The sequence below is a fragment of the Urocitellus parryii genome, unplaced genomic scaffold (genome assembly GCF_045843805.1).
Source record: "Urocitellus parryii isolate mUroPar1 unplaced genomic scaffold, mUroPar1.hap1 Scaffold_79, whole genome shotgun sequence".
Taxonomy (NCBI): domain Eukaryota; kingdom Metazoa; phylum Chordata; class Mammalia; order Rodentia; family Sciuridae; genus Urocitellus; species Urocitellus parryii.
The window spans coordinates 772,450-790,249 of NW_027554171.1; the positions used below are offsets into that span (position 1 = coordinate 772,450).

Here is a 17,800-nt window from a genome sequence, read left to right on the forward strand (position 1 = left end):
GCCAGGCACATATGGTTAGAAGTCTGGAGATTAGTAATTAATGAATCAAATAGGCATTAAGCACCTGCTGGGCCAGGCACATTTGGTAAAAAGCCCATAAACCATTAAATAGTTAAATAATCAAGTGATTATTTCTTAAGTATTACACAGGTCCTTAGCTCAGTGCCTGACACAGAGTAAGCACCCGTCACGTTTGTGGAATGAATGAATGATATGGGTCCCCTACAAGAGGGATGCAGGGGTGACTCAGATGAAGTCTCTGCCCTCTCCTCAGGCCCCCAAGGGCCCTCCCCACCCCAGCCCAACACGGCTACCCTCACAGGTCAGCAACTTCACAGTGGCAAAGGCTCAACACAGCCATGAGCTCTCTGATGGGGTGAGTGACCAAGTTGGTGGATGGAACCCCTGGGGCTGCTCACCAGGTGGACCAGCAGAAAGCAGGATGTGGGGGTACAGGAGAGTGGGCCCCTGGCCTTGGGTGTAACCTGAATCCACCCTGTTGGGTTGTGTAAGGGCTGAGCAATGAGGCACTGACTGGATCTACGCAGCTGGACATGAGATCCAGCCTCGAACTCCTGACCGCAGGACCTGAGAGGCCCCATGGCATCACCGTGTGGGATGGAACAGACACGCCCACTTACAGAGCGGTGCGAAGGCCTTGGGTCACAGAGCTGAGCTCCTCTGGGGTCCTGGTGTGCTCCGGAGTGCATCCTGATTACAAAGCGGGTGGGCAGGGCCTGGGCCCCAGAGCCCTCCGGAGCCGGCAGCCTGTGCACACTTCTCCACTCCACCTGCCACTCGACCCCCACTGGCTGTGTAAGCTTGGCCAAGCTACTTGGTCTATGCCTATTTCCTCATATGGAAAAGGACCCAAAGCAACCACGCCTTGCAGGGGTGCTCTGAGGAGGACAGGAGGCGACAGACTTAAATGACAGGCGTTTGGCCCGCGGGTGGTGTACAGTAAACATAAGCCTTTGTTGCTAGTCTGTTGGGGCTGAGGACAGCAGGCAGTGGCAGCCTGTCTAACCGTGCCGCGTCCTAACAACAGCAGTGCCCAGAACCGAGCTGAGAACGTCCTCGCAGGTACCAGGTACGTCCTCAGAGCCATCTCCAAATTGGGCACTGCTGACCCATTTAAAGTAGAGAAGACGAAGGCTCTGGGAAGTGACGTGGCCTGTCCAGGTCACACAGCTGAGAACTTGCCGGTCCTTCTGGTTCCAAGACTTTCATACCATCCGTGCCGCCCACCTCCCTGGGCTCGGTCTATCCTCAGCTCCCTGAGCCCACCAGCCCAGCCCCAGCTCATCCTTGGAAGCCGGTCCCAGCTTGAGCAGGAAGCTGCCCTTGCAGAGCTGGACAGGGCGGAGGGCAGGAGGGAGTCGAGCCCACCACGAGACACAGAGGCACCTACTTGTCTGGATCTGGATGCCCAGAGCTGCCAGGCAGGCCACCAGTCCTGCCACCAGAAGTACCACCAGCACCACCAGCCGCTTCTCCACCTGGGTCCGTGCTGCCCAGCACCTCTGGCTGCTCCGGGGGCTGCGGAAGTTCACCTGCAGGGGAGGAGGCAGGAGGGGTGGGGAGGACAGGTGCCGGGGGTGCCCCCTGCCCAGGAGGAAGGGGCTCCACGGCAGGCCTGGGCCCTGGGGAGGCATCAGGGCTGCCCTCCTAACTCAGGGGTGGTCCAGTTCCCACAGAGTCAGCCCTAATCCAGGAAAGCAGCCACCACCCTGCTCAGGAGCTTGGACTTGCTTCCACACACAGAGAGCCAGCAGCTCAAGCCAGCCAGGCTTGTGTGTTCCCTGTCACCCGAGAGGAGGAGATGAAAAAACCTACAGCGTTTCCCCGTGGCTCCAGGAGGGAGTTCAAGAAAGAACAGGATGTTTGGACTTGCGGGCGTCCAGCTGGGCTCTCCTCAGAGCCCCCTCGTCCACAGAGCTGGGGACAAGGCTGACCACGGCTCAGGCTTCCCAGAGCAGGGATGCCCTTAGCTCAGTGAGCCCTCCCAGCCCCACAAGAGCAACCTGATCAGTCCTCTTTTTACATTCGAGGGAGCGGAGGGGGAGCGGGTGCGACCCCACCTCCCAGCACACAGCTCAAGGGGCGGAGTCTGCAGACCCCAGAGCCCACGAGAGGGAGGGCCAGAGAGGGGGTCTCGGGAGGTGCTGCGGAAAACACAAGGCAGGTCCTCAAAGGGAGGGAGAATGTCCCCCGCCTCCAGGCTCAACAGGAAAGGAGGCACAATGGGGGGAAGCCGAGGGTGTGGCAGGCCCTTCAGCTCTAGGGACAGAGCAGACAACAGCTTTCAGCCCAGGCCCCGCACACCCAAAGCCTGCCCTGGGTTCCCCGCTGTTCTTAGAGGTACTTCCTGCAACAGCCAGGGCCACAGGACAGGAAGGGTCTCCTGAGGGTGGGGGTCGGCGCAGTGTCATGACCTCCCTGTACAAACAGCTGGGCACCAACTCAGGCCACACTAGAAACGCTGACAGGAAGGGGAAGGTGGACTGTTCTGCTTTCCACTGCTCCTGCGCAGCAGGCAGGCAGACCAAGAAAAGTTTGGGGTGGGCAGGGTTTCAGTCTGGGAAGGCTTCCTGGAGGGGGTGATGTCTGGGCTGGGTCTTGAAGAGTAAGTAGGAGTTGGTGAGGGGTGCGAGGCCTGGATCTCACAGGGCGCTGTAAGCTAAAGAAGGCGGACTGCCTCCTGGGGCCTGGAGAGACGGCATTAGATTTGCCCTTTGGGAAGGGCTGGGAGAGAGGAGTGAGGCCTGGCAAGGAGGGGAAGGGAGATAGGGCAACATTAAGGAGGCCATGGCAGCCTGCCGGGGGGTTCAAGGAGACCCAGACTCCAAGCGGCACAAGGAGGGGCTCTCTAGAGCCAGGAGAGGGCCCTGAGGATGTCCCACGCCACCACTTAGGGATCTGACGTGGGCGCCTGAGGGAAGGGCACTGTGGCCATCCTCGGGGACTCTCCAGGCAGGAGAGGACTGGGAACTGCTGCACCAGAGAAAGGGGAACACGAGAACTTTCTGTGGAAGAAAAATTGTGTCCTAAAACTGAGAAAGGAACTTGAGAACCGGAGACACTTTCATGGACATCCGGGAGGCTCCCACCCTGGTGGTGGGTCAGCAGAGGGAGGGAGCCACTGCCTGCTGGGACCCTGCAGGGGAGACGCAGGCTGGGTGCAGTGGCGCAGCCTGTAATCCCAGCTATGGGGAGGCTGAGGCAGGAGGATCGCAAGTTCAAGGCCAGTCTCAGCAATTTAGTGAGATCCTGTCTCAAATTAAAAACAAAAAGAGCCGGGGATGTGGCTCGGTGGTGGAGCACTTGCCCAGCGTGTGTAAGGCCCTCGGTTCTATCCTCAGCACTGCAGAAAAATAAAAGAAAGAAAAAAAATGGGGTGGGGCGGGCAAAGATTTCTGACCATGTTACTTTGATTACTTAAACTTTATATTAAGCTGGGCATGGTGGCTCACATCTTTAATCCCAGCAAGTGGGAGGTTGAGGCAGGAGGACAGCAAGTTCAAGGCCAGCCTGGGCAACTTAGCAAGACTCTTGTTTCAAAACAAAATTTAAAAAGACTGGAAGATAGCTCAGTGTAAAGCAAGCCTGGTTTTGATAGCCAGTACCAAAAAAAAAAAAAAAAGCCTTGTATTAAGGTGAAAGCCACCGGTGCTGACACACACACACACACACACACACACACACACACACACACACACACGGCTCTCCAAAGTTCATAAGGTGCTTTTTTAGGCATCGGTGACCTCATCCCATTTACCTGGGCACTGATAATCAGAGGGGCCCATGGGTTTGAGGCAGGCACTGCCTCCCCTGGAGACACGGTCACTGTGCCCTCTGCCTGGCCATGGTTTTGCCCCTGGACTTGTGGCGGCCTTCCTCCTCCTCCTTGTGGCCTCTCCTGCCCCGGCCGTGGTGGCTCAGCTCACAGGGTGCAGAGGCTCCCCCTGCTGCAGCCAGCCTTAGGAGGCTGGAGGGCACACCACGAGGCTTAGGGAGACACAGGACACCCTCACCATGTGGGGAGACTCAAAACTGCTGAAGTGAGGGGACCCGGAGGCAGCCAGAGCAGAGGTACTGAGGGGGGGGAAGAGCGGGGGACAAACCAGAAGGCAGAAGAGGGAGGAGCGGGGAGCACGGGGAGGAAGAGGCACCGATGGCAGCTGGGAAATGCTTGCGGGCCTGGCGTCCTGAGCCTTCTGATTTGTCACAGACGGTATGATTCTGGTTTTGTCCCTAAGAGTAGGTACTAGCGTTAGCTCCAGAAGAAGCACAGAAGGGGGGCGGAGGGGAAGAATAAGGAGAGAGGACAATGAGGCGCCCCATCTCTCCAGGACTGGCGCCACGTCCCAAGGCGGCCGTGCCACCTGCCAGAGGAGCCGAGTCAAGCCGGGAGTTATTGTTCGATGTCAAGCAAAGTGTTGAATCTAAACAGATGGTGTCCGCTGGAAATTAAATTAGAATTAGGCCAGAATTGAATTAAAAACTCATAGTTCCAGGCAAGAACCACAAACAGAATTTGAAAAGCGATTCTTAACCCGTGGCATGTTTCTGGCTCGACTTGTGCTGCCGGGCCAAGGCCTCCTGGTTTCTGGCCGGGCCTCACCTCGAAGGGCAGAGCGGATCCAGAGGCAGCTCCCCGGGGCAGGGAAAGTCACCTGGCAGCACTGGCCAATTCTGGGTGCAATGGACAGGGCAGAGGCTGGGCCAGGTACCACTCTGCTCCTTACGGCCACCTGCTCAGCCAAGTCCCTTTTCTCTGAGCCCCCACTGCACCTGCCCTGCCCCCTGCATAGGACCCTGGGGACCATCCCAGGAGATGATGTCACAGCAAGGGGAGAGGTGAGCGATTTCTCGCTTTCCTTTTAGAAACAAGGGCCTGTCAATCATGGGAGACTGGGCTGTGGCCAGTTGGAGGGCAGAGGATTAGTGGCAAGCAGCCCAATCCATCTTGGGGAACATCCCTGGGAAGTGGCCCTTGGCCAAAGTCCAGAGCCAAAGGCTGGAAGATGGAGCTGCAAGTCGGGTGGGCGCTCCCCGCTGGCCGGCCTTGTTTCCCAGCATCATCATGTGAGGCACAGAGAGAAGGAAAGCGGTAGAGAAAGGAGCGTGTCCCCCCAGAGAGCAGCCGAGGAGACCAAGGAGGAAGCACTGGATCCAGAAAAGCCTGGGGGTGGGGGGGTGGAGAGAACGGAGCGGCCGGGCCCAGGAGTTCCCAGGGTTTCCACAGCCAAAAAGCAAAGCCCTAATCGGGGATAAATATTCGGTTACAGAACCAAGTGCGTGGCTCACCGAGGCTTTCAGCAAGAACGAGTTCTGCAGGTGAGGACGGACCGCCTGGGGCCCAGGAGCCTCGCCAGTAGCAGCAGGGGCGGGGAGCCTGGCTCTCAGAGTCGGGGAGCAAGGTTCTTCCCAGCCAGAGCCAGGTCCCCTAGTGACCAGGCCGCATGGAGCAGCAGACGGGAAGCCATTTTCAAAGGTCTGGTGGGGAGCCCACCCCCTGCGTCCAGAAGCCCAGCTGCTCCGAGGGCGAGGGCTGGCAGCGGACCAGGCTGCCCTGGAGTCAGCCTTTCGGAACAGGCAGACCGTGACCTAGCAGGGGGGCCCTGCCTCCACAAGGGTGTCAGTTTGGGGAAGTTTCTTTCATTACAGTTTCCATGAGGTGGACTTCCTGCTGAGGCCACTAGGGTCAGCCCAGAGCAAACCTATGGTGCCTTGTCTCCCGCCATCTGCCTGAGCCCTCCCTACCATCCGGTCCCCAAGCCTGATCTTCTTTGAGTAATAGCTTAAAATTTTCCCATCATAGGGGAGGGGACACCTTGCAGGTCCAGTCTTTAGAGAAACACTTCCCAGCCGTCTTTGATTTCCAGAACGAACACCCAGGTCTCTGTGGCACAGGGAAGAAAGAAGTCAGAGGCCGGCCGAGCCTCCATCACAGGCGCCTGGGCAGCCTCTGGGCCTCCTCAGTGTCCCCTCTCTAAAGTGAGGAAGCTGGGATGAAGCCCCACATGGGACTGTCTCAGATTCTAGAACCTTCAGGCCAAGAGTCTGATCCTGTAACTGGAGGAGAGTTGAAAGGCCTCCTGCTAAGCCGAGAAGGCTTTTTAAAGTCCTGAATGGGTCTGCCTCCAGAATCACCCTCCAAATCACTGCCCTAGGAACTTCAATAGCTCAGTACTCCTAAAAAATAAATCTAAAAGATTTTGAGAACTCACTGGATGAGTGTCACAGGTTTGGGGAGACAGTTGTGGCTGGAGGCTTCCCAGGTTGGCTGCAGGGGCAACCAAGGCTACTTCCCTTCAAGCCCCTGAAGTGCACAAGTGTGGGGCGACCAGGCTCCAGCTTTAGCAGGCCGAGGCCCAGGCAGGGAAAGCTGGTACATAAGGGGCTGAGATGTTAGGAGTGGTGAGTTTCTCAGAGAATTCTGCTAGCAGCCAGGTCTGTGCTCTGAGCACTGAGACCACTTTCACCTCTGTGGCCTCATTTGAATATTTGCAGCAGCTCCCAGAGGTGAGTTGCAATATTATTAACCCATTTTATAAAGCTGTGCGAGTGAGCTGCTTTCAGGTCTAAGGCAACGAGGGACAGAGCCAGGGCTCCAGGTTAGGACAAGGTGGCTTAGAGGCCGAGCTGTAGCTCAGTGGGAAAGCACTTGCCTCATGTGCACAAATCCCTGGCTTTGATCCCTAGCACCAAGAAAGAAAAGACCAAAAAAATAAATGAATAAAAATAGGCTTAGCCCTCAAACAACTCATTTGAGTGGATTGTAAGTAATCCACCTAAAACAAGATAATAAGATAAAGGAAAACTGCTTTCAAATAAGGTATAGGTAGAACTTTCCTCCAGCTAAATTCAGCACTTTGTTAACACATCCAGTAATAAAAGTGGCAAGTGTAGCTGAGAGATGAAAATTTATATTTTCATTTATTAGCTATTGGTGTTGATCACTTTGGAATTAGAGCTAATTACTGCTTCTTCTTCTTCTTTTTTTTTTTTTTGGTACTGAGGATTTAACTCGGGAGCACTCTCCACTGAGCTACACCCGCAGCCCTTTTTATTTTTTGAGACAGGGTCTCGTTAAGTTGCTAAGGCTGGCCTTGAACTTGCCATCCTCCTGCCTCAGCTTCCTAAGCAGCTAGGATGATAGATGTACACCACCATGGCTGACAAATAGCTTATTTTTATAGTTGCCAATTAAAAGAGGAAGATTTGGGGGTTCACAGTCCATCTTTAAAAGGCTAACATGGAGGGACCAGTTATGTTTCAAGCATCCAGACCATGGAATAACCTGAAAGGCTAAAGATAGTCACCTGTAGTGTGATGACAATTGTCCTAACTGTTCATCTATACTAGATTGAATAAATAATGTGCACAAAAGCTACAGATTATTTTAAAAAAATATTTTAGTTGTAGATGGACACAATATCTTTAGTTTATTTATTTATTTTTATGTGGTGCTGGGGATCAAACCCAGTGCCTCACATGTGCTAGGCAATCGCTCCACCACTGAGCCACAAACCCCAGCCCTCTATAGATTCTTAGTGGTGGCATGTTTTGGAAGATTTTAACATGGAAAATGCTTATGAAGTGCAAAATTCAGGACATATAACATTGTACATTTAGAGTGAGCTCAATTATCTTTCAACACACACACACACACACACACACACGCACGTATACACACAAAAGGGACCAAGGAAGTAGCTAATGGAAGAGCACATACCCAGCATCATGCACAAAGTCCTAGGTTCAATGTCTAGCACCAAACACACACATGTATGCATAGAAAAAATAGAACCCATTATCTCTGAGCAGTGGGATCACTGTTTCTTTTTAAATCCTTTTATATATTTCTCTCTCTCTCTCTCTCTCTCTCTCTCTCTCTCTCTCTCTCTCTCTCAACCACAAATGAGCATGTAAAGATTTTACAGGAAAAAGACCTTCAAATGATTAAAAACATTGAATTAATAATAATAATAAAGTGTGCCTTGAGCTGTGCATTTAGTGCACAATGACTTGGGAGGCTGAGGCAGAAGGATAGAAAACTCAAGGCTAGCCTCAGCAACTTAGCAAGACCCTGTCTTAAAAAAATAAAGGGGGAGAAGCAGGGGTGTTGCTCAGTGGTCGAGTGCCCCTGAGTTCAATCCCTAATACTGCAAAAAAAAAAAGGAACAGCAGAAACCCAACTCTGCCTTGTAAGTGGAGGTAGACAGGTCTTAACTCAGAAACGCAGGCACTGGAGAATTCACAAAAGTTTGCCCTGGGCACCAAGCAAGCCAAGTGAGGTACCCACAGAAATGTCCCAGCCTGGGCTAACCCTTTTGCCTTTCCTTGCTTGGCAAGTGGAAAATACACCCAGCTGGGCAGTGTGACATGGGGATACCAACTGACCTCCAATTCACATGACAGCGATATGGCCACAGGATGTCCCCAACTTGTCCCTAGGGCTCAGCTTTGACATCTATCTGTACCATGGCCACGATGGCCCTTACTTCATAGGTCATAAAAACAACAGCGCTCCCAGCAGACGCTGGAGTGTGCCTTCCAAGCACTTTCTCTGATCCCATCTCACAGATGAGGGAATGAGGACTGATGGAGACACGGCACCTCACCCACGCCCACCAGTGGGTCCCTGGCTTCAGAATGGGCTCTCTGCACTCTGCCAGGGGGTGCACCTGGATGAATGTACTGCTGATCTGAAAAAGGCTGTAAACTCAAGTGGGCTGCTGTCAGAACAGCGGCACAGCATGTGATTTTGTTGTGAATTCTGATGCTTTTGTGCTGATATATTTAGAACCTTCTGGGGAAGATGAGATGGAAAAAAAAGATTGCTGATTAGATTCTGTTTTGATTTGTGAAGGAAAAAATGCCTGCTACAGAAAAATAACTTCCGGCTGGATTTAGCCTCTGAAGGGTTCACAGGGAAGCAGATTTAGACAGGTTGGGTTGTCTCTCCCAGACTTCTAGGTCTGTGACCAAGCTAAGTTGGGTTATTCTCCTCTCAGGGCCTCAGTTTCCCTATCTGTGAGTTGGGAGAAGTCACTCTGCAGCTCCTAGTGGTAGTCCTGAAGGTTAAGTGGGACCACATAGGTAGGAGTACTGAATCTTAGTGTGTATAGCACTTGGAATATGAGTTTGGATATCCCTGGGCCTAGTTAACTAGTCTGGAGAACTTGGGGTATCGCTCGGGGGTACGGCACTTGGCTAGCATGCACCCAGGACCCTGGTTCAATCCCCAGCACTAAAAAATCAAAACAGAACTGACTGGAGAAGGAACTCAATCAATGCTACTCCCCTTTACTGCTGTCTGAATTCCAGCTTCTCAGGGGTGTGTCTGTCCAGAGCTGCGCTGTCCCCTTCTTGGGAGGAGTTCTGACTGGATTTCAGTTCCCCAAGCAGCCCCAAGACTCTCCTGGACACCTCTCTTGGACTATCTGCCAGAAGTCCTCCTGGGCTGAGGGGGTCCCACTCCTCCTCTCTCTGGGCTGGTTTCTCAAGATCCAGATCACAGGGCCACCCTGGGTGTTCTCTTCATTTCCAATTCGTTCCCACCCCTACCTGCCCAGGTGCAAACCCCACCAGGGCTGACTGCCTGGCAAGAACTGTCCCGGGGCAGGTGTGCAGGTTAAGGACAGCAAAAGGCGTCCTGGTTCACCACTCTGCTGCCAGGCAGGAGCTGGCCAGTCCGGTGTCAGACTCTCATAGGGCAGACCCTGGAGGGAGGAATCCAGCTGCCCCAGTAGGTTGAAAAGGGCTAGGGAGAAGGGGACAGAAGACCACATCCTCCCCCTCCCTTCCCCCAGGAAATTCAGGTACTGGGGCAGGGAGGGGCAGGAAGAAAGGGTAATGTACCCAGAAAGGGTGGGTTGCCCAGGGCCATGCGTGGAACGTAGGGACTTTCATGCTAAAGCTGGAGCAGTTTTAGATCCCGCCAGCAGTGGGTGGTGGGACTGCCTCTTCTGTGACTTGGTAACTGGGCCGACTCGGTCGAGGGGGTGCTCGACTCTGCCACCTGGGCGTGACCGGGAAGCAGGTGTGGGGGGGTGGATCGGGGGCAGGCTGGCCAGGCGCGGGGAGCGGCAGGCCTCAGCGGCCCTGCGGCCAGCAGGGGACCCTGCTCGCGGGGAGCGGCCGGGGTCCTGCGGGACGGGACGGGACGGGACGGGGCGGGGCGGCGCCAGCGCGCATGCCCGGGCCTGGCCGGCTCCTACCTGCAGGCCGTTGGGGTACGCGTCGCCCTCGGAGAGCGAGTCCACCAGGTCCTCCTCGTCCAGCGTGGCCCGCTTGTAGGTCGACATCTGCAAGGCCAAATGCAGCACGGACTCCCTCAGCGCCTCCATGGCTCGCGCCCGAATGGGGAAGCGCCCGCGCCCCGCCCCGGCCGGGACACCCGAGCCCTCGGCCGCCCGCCCGCGCTCACCCCCAGCGCCGACAGCACCGCGGCCACCGGGCGCGGCGGCCACACGCTCCGCATGCTGCGCCCCGCGGTGCCGGTCCCCGCCGCCTCCGCCACGGGATGGGGGGAGGGCCCGCCAGCGACGCGCCACCTTCGCGGGCGGGGCCTGAGCGGCGCGGCTCGGGTTCCCTCGCTGGTCTCCGAGCGGAACCCCGCGGGCCTGGGGCCCCGGAGGAGAGGGGGACCCCGGCCTCCCCCGCGGGGAGGACCCCGACTCCAGACCCTAGCAGGCAGGAAGGGCCTCTCAGAGTTCCCTCCTCCGTAATGAGGTCCCCAGTGCCAGTCGGTATCAGGCCTGGCAGGAAAGAAAGAGGTCCCCCCACTCTCAGCCCTTAGGTGGGTCCAGGGGGTGTCCCCATCAAGCTAGAAAGGCTAGGCAGGGGGCTGGGCGAGGAGGGGGGGAGATTAAAATGGCAGGTGTCTCCTGTCTGAGCTCTGATTGCCTCTTTCCTCTATCTCAAAAGGGTTGATTTTTTTCCTCCTTCTTTTTCTGTTTTTGATACCCAGGGGCACTTTACCTTTGAGTCACATCCGCAGCCCTTTTTGTTTCATTTTGAGACTGAGTCTCACGAAGTTGCTTAGGCCTGGCTAAATTGCTGAGGCCGGGTCTAACTTGAGATCCTCCTGCCTTAGCCTCCCCAGTCGCTGGGATTACAGGAGTGAGCCATCGCACCTGGCTAGCTCGGGGATTTTAAAGCTGGATGAATGAATTTCAGAAAATTCCAGGGAAATTTCTTGACATGGAATGAAAAAAGCCATATGCATTTGATTGGCCAAAGGGTAATCAGGTGCCTGCCACACTCTTCCTCAAAGGTTGTGTCCCTTCCTGGGTACATGAAGAATGGTAGCTTTGAGAGTGCTGGGGATGTAGCTCAGGAATGGACCATTCTCCTAAGCATGCAGAGGCCCCGAGTTCCATCCCCAGCACACAAAAACAGAACAAAGACATCATGGATTTGGACCAGGTGAAAACTCACGTTACTCATGTTATCAGTTGTTAAACAAACCAACCACGAAAGTGACCCTTGGGTCCCCCCTCCCACAGGAGTAGAGAGCTCCACACAGGTATCCCTTCCCTCGCCTTCCTCCACCCACTGGAAGAGTGGGCTCTCTTAGGTGTCCGGTGTTTAGGTGGGGACTCTGGGGCCCAGCACTGTCCCTGCCACACTGAATCCACAAAAGGCCGAATCCAGCAGAATGCCAGAGGACACGCCACTTTAAACCATGGAGTGCCTGAACTTGAACACATTTTTCAGTTTTGGAAGATGCATTTTTGATCATTCCCAGTGGATTCTCACAACCACACACAGGTTCGAATGTGCAGGATCAGAGCAGGGAGATGCCCGACCAAGTTCTCAGGATCAGCAAGATGGTGGCTCCTCAGAGTGTCCTGGCTGCCACCCCTGCTGTCTTGTGGTCTCCCCAGCAGCCAGAGCTGTCTTCAGAACCAAAGTTCTCATCTTGCCACCCCTTGCTTAAAAGCCCTCGGCCACCCCTGGAATGACATTTGCCAGGGCCCCAGAGCCCTGGCCACTCCTGTCCCTTATCTCAGGCTGCACCTCACCCACTCAGGCCCATCTTCTCTGGCATTCACACCGTTCTTCAGATTCCCCGAGTTGCCCCTTCCCCCAAGATCTTTGTAGCTGCTGCTGTCTCCTCTGGAACTTTCTTCTTTCATCTTTCTCCTTTCAGCCAGCGCCTGTTTCAGGGCTTAGCTGAATGCCACCTCCTGCAATATCCCAGCCACCCGCAGGAGCTCTGCACCTTCTTTATTACAGAAGTCTGTTTGCTTTCCTTTAGAGAATTTATTGTAGTCTGTTAATACTTTGTTGTTTTTAAGTTTTCATTGTCTAGCTCTTTGCCTCTTCCCAGAATCACAAGCCCTATCAGGGCTGGGACCTTGTCTGGCCTGTTAGAAGAGAATCTCCAGCCCCTGGCATATAGTAGGTGCTCAACAAACAGCACCCTACTTAAAATGAATGGTAGAACAAATGAGGGGGGGAGTGTTAAAATGAATGGTGGAGCGAGTTGGGGAAGGTGCCTTTATATCCTCAAGATTTCTGTCTTTGTAATGTGTAAGTCCAAAGAAAATAGGGGCACAGGTCCTGGGTGAGCGGGGAGAATGTTAAATTCTTGAAACTTCTGCCTCACTCCCCCTTGGTAGAAAAAAATCCCATTGTCCCCCTCAAAGAGAGAAGGGACTTCAGAACTGCTTCATTTGGGTTATAGCTGGGATTCTTCTACACCAGAACACTGGGTTACACCAAGAGACAGGAGTCGAAACAGCTCCTAAACTTCCTCATGCCAAAAATAAAAACTACCCCCTTTCCCATCAGCACCACTGACATGTGCTCTTGCTAAATCTACATACATTTATCGCCTGACTTTTGTTTCTGTAAACTGTCACCACTTCCCTGGGACCCGCAGAGGAGCAATCTAGTTCCTTCTCCCCAGTTTGATCAAACTACCTAAGATTCCTTTTTCCATCGTTGGTCTATTTCTTAGGTGGGCAGTGGGCAGGTGGACGGCTGAGTCAGCCCAGCCCTGCCCAGGCAGCCTCCCTAACTTGGCTGCCAGTAGAGTGTCAAGTGCCCGAGGGAGGGGCCCTTGAAAACGAAGCTAAATCCCAGACATCTCCCCAGGAGCCCCTGGGTGTGAGGGATTGTCACCCCCTCTCACCCACCTGTTCTCCGCTTGGCCCCTTTGGTGGAAAATGAAACTGAGGCTGGGTGTCACTTGCTAGTGTCCTTTAGCAAGGGCTTCCTCTCTCTCCTCTGTCTCATTTCAGAGACCTCCCTTTCTGGGAAGATCTCCTGACTACCCGCCACCTGCTTGCCTGCTGTGTCCCAGGACAGCTCGCAGGACAGTGGTGTCTTCCACTCTGGACAGAAGGTCCAGAAGCTGGGTCTGTAGCCTCCAGGCCTCGCCTGAGGCTGCAGCCTCCAGATGTGTGAGCAAAGGTGGGAGGCAAGACAGGGAGGCTGGCCGCTGGCTCCAGGACCAAGGCCAGGCACCCTGAAGTCCACCGCGCCACGGCCATCTGTAGCTGGGTGATACAGGAAGCTTATGTGCACCCCAAAACACTGAGATGGAGGCCTCTTTATTTTTCAGCACACAAAAGTTGAGGGCCCCCTTCCTGAAATACTGCTGCAGGCCCCCCCTCGAGGTGGGGAAGGCTTAGCGGGGCTCCGCTGGGTGGGGAGCACCATGGGGCCTCCTTGGTGAGTGACACTCCTACAGTGGCAGCCCCACCCCCGGACGTGCTAGTCAGCCACTGTGTGGAGTCCCTACACCCCCTTAGGCTTGGCCTCAGCGGGAATTAGGAAGGGCAGGGGAGAGGGGCTGCACAGACCTGACCCCTACCGTGTGCCGTGAACACCTACTATGTGCCATGGACACATACTATGTGCCATAACACAAAAAAAGTATCCCTCCTCTGCTCCACTCTGCTTCACTTAAAGACTGAGGATCAGGGAGGAGGCAGCACTTGCCCCCTCCTGTCACCAGGCTGGAGAGCAAGGACCAGGATCTTCTGCGCTTGTCTCCCCATCCTGTTGGCACTGACTTCACTGAGCAGCCTCCAGAGCCCAAGGCACAGCTAGAAGGTGGCCAGGCCTGCCTGGGGCCCGGACTCTGGTCCATGCATTTTGCGGAGGGCGGGCTGCTTCTCCAGGTGGGGACCTCACAGAGTGGGTGCCCCAGGAAGACCGGGGTGCTGGGCTGGCGGAGGGCCAGCGCTGTGCTCCCTAATTGCCTCATTTGCGGTTGCAGATGCCACACCCAGGAGCGCAGGGAAAGGAGAACAACCTTGGCTTTGTGGGGAGTTTCCGCCTTGGTGTGCCTGCAGCTGCGGAGGAGGAACCTGGGCTGACTCCGGGCCTGGTGCTCACCAGAAGGGTTTGGCTGAGACCGAGAATGAGCAGTGGAACCCTAGCGCCCTGCAGAATGCCCCGGTCCCCCATGTCCCCGCCAGACGGGGAAAGTGCCAGGAACCAGATGAGGGCTGGAAGCCCTGCCCTGTGGAGACGGAAGGCCCAGGGTGGGCGAGAGCGAGACATATAAATGCTCACGTTTCTGACAACAAAGGCCTCGTGGCCTGGTGCCACCCGGGCAGGGCCCATTTGTCTGGACAGCGTTAGTCACTCCCAGGGCTCTTGCGGTTGGTTTGCCAAAGGCAGGGGATCTTCAGGGAATCCTGGACATGTCGGAGGCAACAAACAGCAGCCCCGTGAGAGGGACTCGGAGGCCAAGGGCTGACGGCCACACCCTCAGCTGCCTGCACACTCTACTCCGAAGCTCAGCTCTGTAGACATGCCGTCCTGTGGCCAAGTGCCCATCAGTTCCTGCTCCTGGAGCCTGTCATTGGCTGTTTAACTGTCACATGGCACCCAGGGCACAAGCATGTGGCCTGTGAGCTAAATGCTTACATTCAGCAGGCACAGTGAGTAAAAGGCCTGTTCCAAACCTCAGTTTAGAGCCTTATTCTACAGTTCCAAGCTGAGTGACCTTGGGCAAGGGACTCAGTGGTCTCTCTGTGCTCAGTGGTCCCATCTGTAAAATGGGGGAAGATTAAGATAGTACCTCCCTCTAGGACAGCAAGACCCTGTCAAAAATAAATGAAAGGGGCTGGGAATAGAGCTCAGTGGTAAGTGTCCCTAGTACTGCCAAATAAATAAATAAATAACCGGGCGCGGTGGGACACGCCTATAAGCTCAGGGACTCAGAAGGCAGAGGCAGGAAGATTGCAAATTCAAGGCCAATCTGAGCGACTTAACGAGGCCCCAAGCCACTTAGCAAGATCGTCTCAAAATGAAAAATAGAAAGGACTGGGGATGTAGCTCAGGGGTAAAGCACCCATCGGTTAAATTCCCAGAACTTAAATAAATACATAAAGAAAATAAACGGTCCCTCCCCCACAGGACTGCTCTGATAACTAATACAGACAAAGTACCCGAACAGTGAGGGCCCTCAGGGGGTGCCCACCAGGTGTTAGCTGTTATTACTGTGCCATCGTCACTTTATAAAATATCAGGTTTGAGGGGCTTCAGTTGATCTGCAATGTGTAAAGAACAAACCCCCCCCCTCCTTGGACCGGCACTCAGGGGTTCCCCAAATGGCCCAGCCTCCCCCTCCCATCCCCTGCCCCATCTTGTCTCATTCGACACAAGCTTGCTAGTCCCTGATACTTGCCAGGCCCTGGCTGCGAGCTGACGGGGCAGCTCTGAGTAGGACCTGGTCCCCACCTGCAAGGGGCCTGGGGCTGTTTTCTCCCTGACCAGGACTCTGCCTGCTCGACTCTAACTGCCCCTCTCCATCTTGGATTGCCGCCTCCCCCTCCTCCAGGAAGCCCTTCTTTCCTCCCCAGTCAGAAGGAATTGTGCCCTTCCCTCCAGCGGGCCCCAGCACAGCACCCGCAGGATATTTAGGCCTCTGGGTGTCCACCTGCGATGGCCAGAACCCGAGGGGCAGGCAGCCATCGCTTCACCTTCCCACCTGCTGGTTGGTTTATATCCCAGATTTTCACTAGGGGACAGGCATCTGTGATTTCAACCATGAAAAAACAGAATTTACGGCTTGAATAAACTCGAGGAAGAGTCACATAGGATGACTGTGGGTAAAAGGCAAGACAGTAACAAAATGGCCGCCACTCTGAAGGATGACACTTGACATCACTATGACTTTTGGGGGAGGGGAGTACCAGAGACTGATTTGGGGCACTTGGCCACTGCACCACATCCCCAGCCCTATTTTTGTATTTTATTTAGAGACGGGTCTTACTGAGTTGCTTGTTAGCACCTCAGTTTTTGCTGAGGCTGGCTTTGAACTCGAGATCGTTCTGCCTCAGCCTCCCGAGCCACTGGGATTACAGACGGGCACCACCACACCCAGGTTTTACTTTTTGTCATGGGAGTCAGCCTCTATCCCTTTTTCCTTGGCTGCCAGGATCCTCACAGCCAAATCTGAAATTCACCTATTGGTACTTTCCTGGCCTTTACGTTTGGCTTTTCTTTGTTGACGTCTTCCACGATCCTGATTGTCTATTTCTAGAGCATATCATTTTACTGAATGTAGTTTAGTTGTAACCAACCATGAATCCTGTGGAATAAAGTGAGTTAAAAATAACCTTATCAGGAACGCGCTTCCCCTAACACCCTGTCCTGGAAAGGCAGCTTCCAGACATGTACTTGGCAGTGGGAAGGCCTGGCCCAGAGGCAGTAAAGACAGACCCGGGCCCAGCCCCAGGTTCCCTGGCTCACATGACCTTGGCCATGTTGCTTTCCCTCTGGGGGCTCCGGGACCCCACCTCAGGCCTGCTTCCCGCCACTGGCTCGTGCTCTCAGGTACACTGTCTAGTCTTGGCCTTGGTTCCGCCAACATTTGGCTCTGTCCCAACCCTGTTGCTGTCCTCAGGGCAAAAATAACTGACTGCCCAGGTGACCGAGCCTGCTGCCCACAGCCAGGGCCGGAACACAGTCGTCAGCAGGTTCGCTGAGCCCTCGATGTGGTGACCAGGTGCTTGACCTCTGTGGTCCCCCTCCCCAAACCACACCACCCGGGTCTGATTGTGAGCCACAAGAGGAGACCCACTCGAGGATCGTCCTACAGAGCACCTGGCTGGGCCCTCAAATCTGCGAGGGCATCAGAAGCCAGGAGAGTCTGAGAAGCTGTCACGGTCACGAGGAGCCGAAAGACACACAGAGTGACCTAGTGTGGCCTGCGGAGGGCACAGAAGAGGACGCTGGGCACCCCTGAGGGACGTGAGTGGGGTGTGGATGTCGGTGAGTCCTAAGGCCCCAGTCCTGGACGCGCGTCATCCAAGATGCTGATGATTCGGGGAATTGAGAGTGGGGTGCCAGGGCCCTCTCCACACCGTCGTCCCCATGATTCTACCTAAAACTGCTCTAAAGTTAAAAGGTTTATCCAACAAAATAACTGGCCATTCCCTGGAAGAGAAAGCAGTCCTTGACCGACACAGCTCTTCTACGCTCTCCTCTTACTCATGGCTTGGGGTCGCCTTGTGGAGTCAGCCCTGGGAGCCCCATTTCACAGACGCAGAGACCGAGGCTCCAGCCAGGGTGGCGCTGGCTAGTGAGCGGCGCTGAGATGCAGACGGGGCCTTCCTGGCTTCCTCGGGGTCTCCCCATCTCCTGTGCCTCCAGACAATCTCCTGTGGGGCCTACGGGTCTCCCCAGTCGGGCTGTGGGACAAAGGGAGGGATGTGGCCGCAGGTGGTGGGGGAGGGAGACTGCTTTGTGCCACCAAGGGGTCGGAGGGGCTGGAGGCCTAGCAGGGAGCGGTGGCGGGGGTGGCGCAGGTGCCCCAGGG

The 17,800-nt window shown here is 55.1% G+C and overlaps 1 pseudogene across 1 annotated transcript in view; it reads right to left on the minus strand.

The window, feature by feature from the left end:
* LOC144252981 (endothelin-converting enzyme 1-like) overlaps positions 1-10,522 on the minus strand; it is a 51,570-nt pseudogene extending 41,048 nt beyond the window's left edge. Inside the window, exons 1-3 of the transcript XR_013343092.1 lie at positions 10,439-10,522; positions 10,230-10,316; positions 1,412-1,553 (exon numbers count right to left, since the gene is read on the minus strand). The product of XR_013343092.1 is annotated as an endothelin-converting enzyme 1-like (transcript). The remainder of the gene's footprint in view (positions 1-1,411; positions 1,554-10,229; positions 10,317-10,438) is intronic.
* Positions 10,523-17,800: the final 7,278 nt, after the last annotated feature.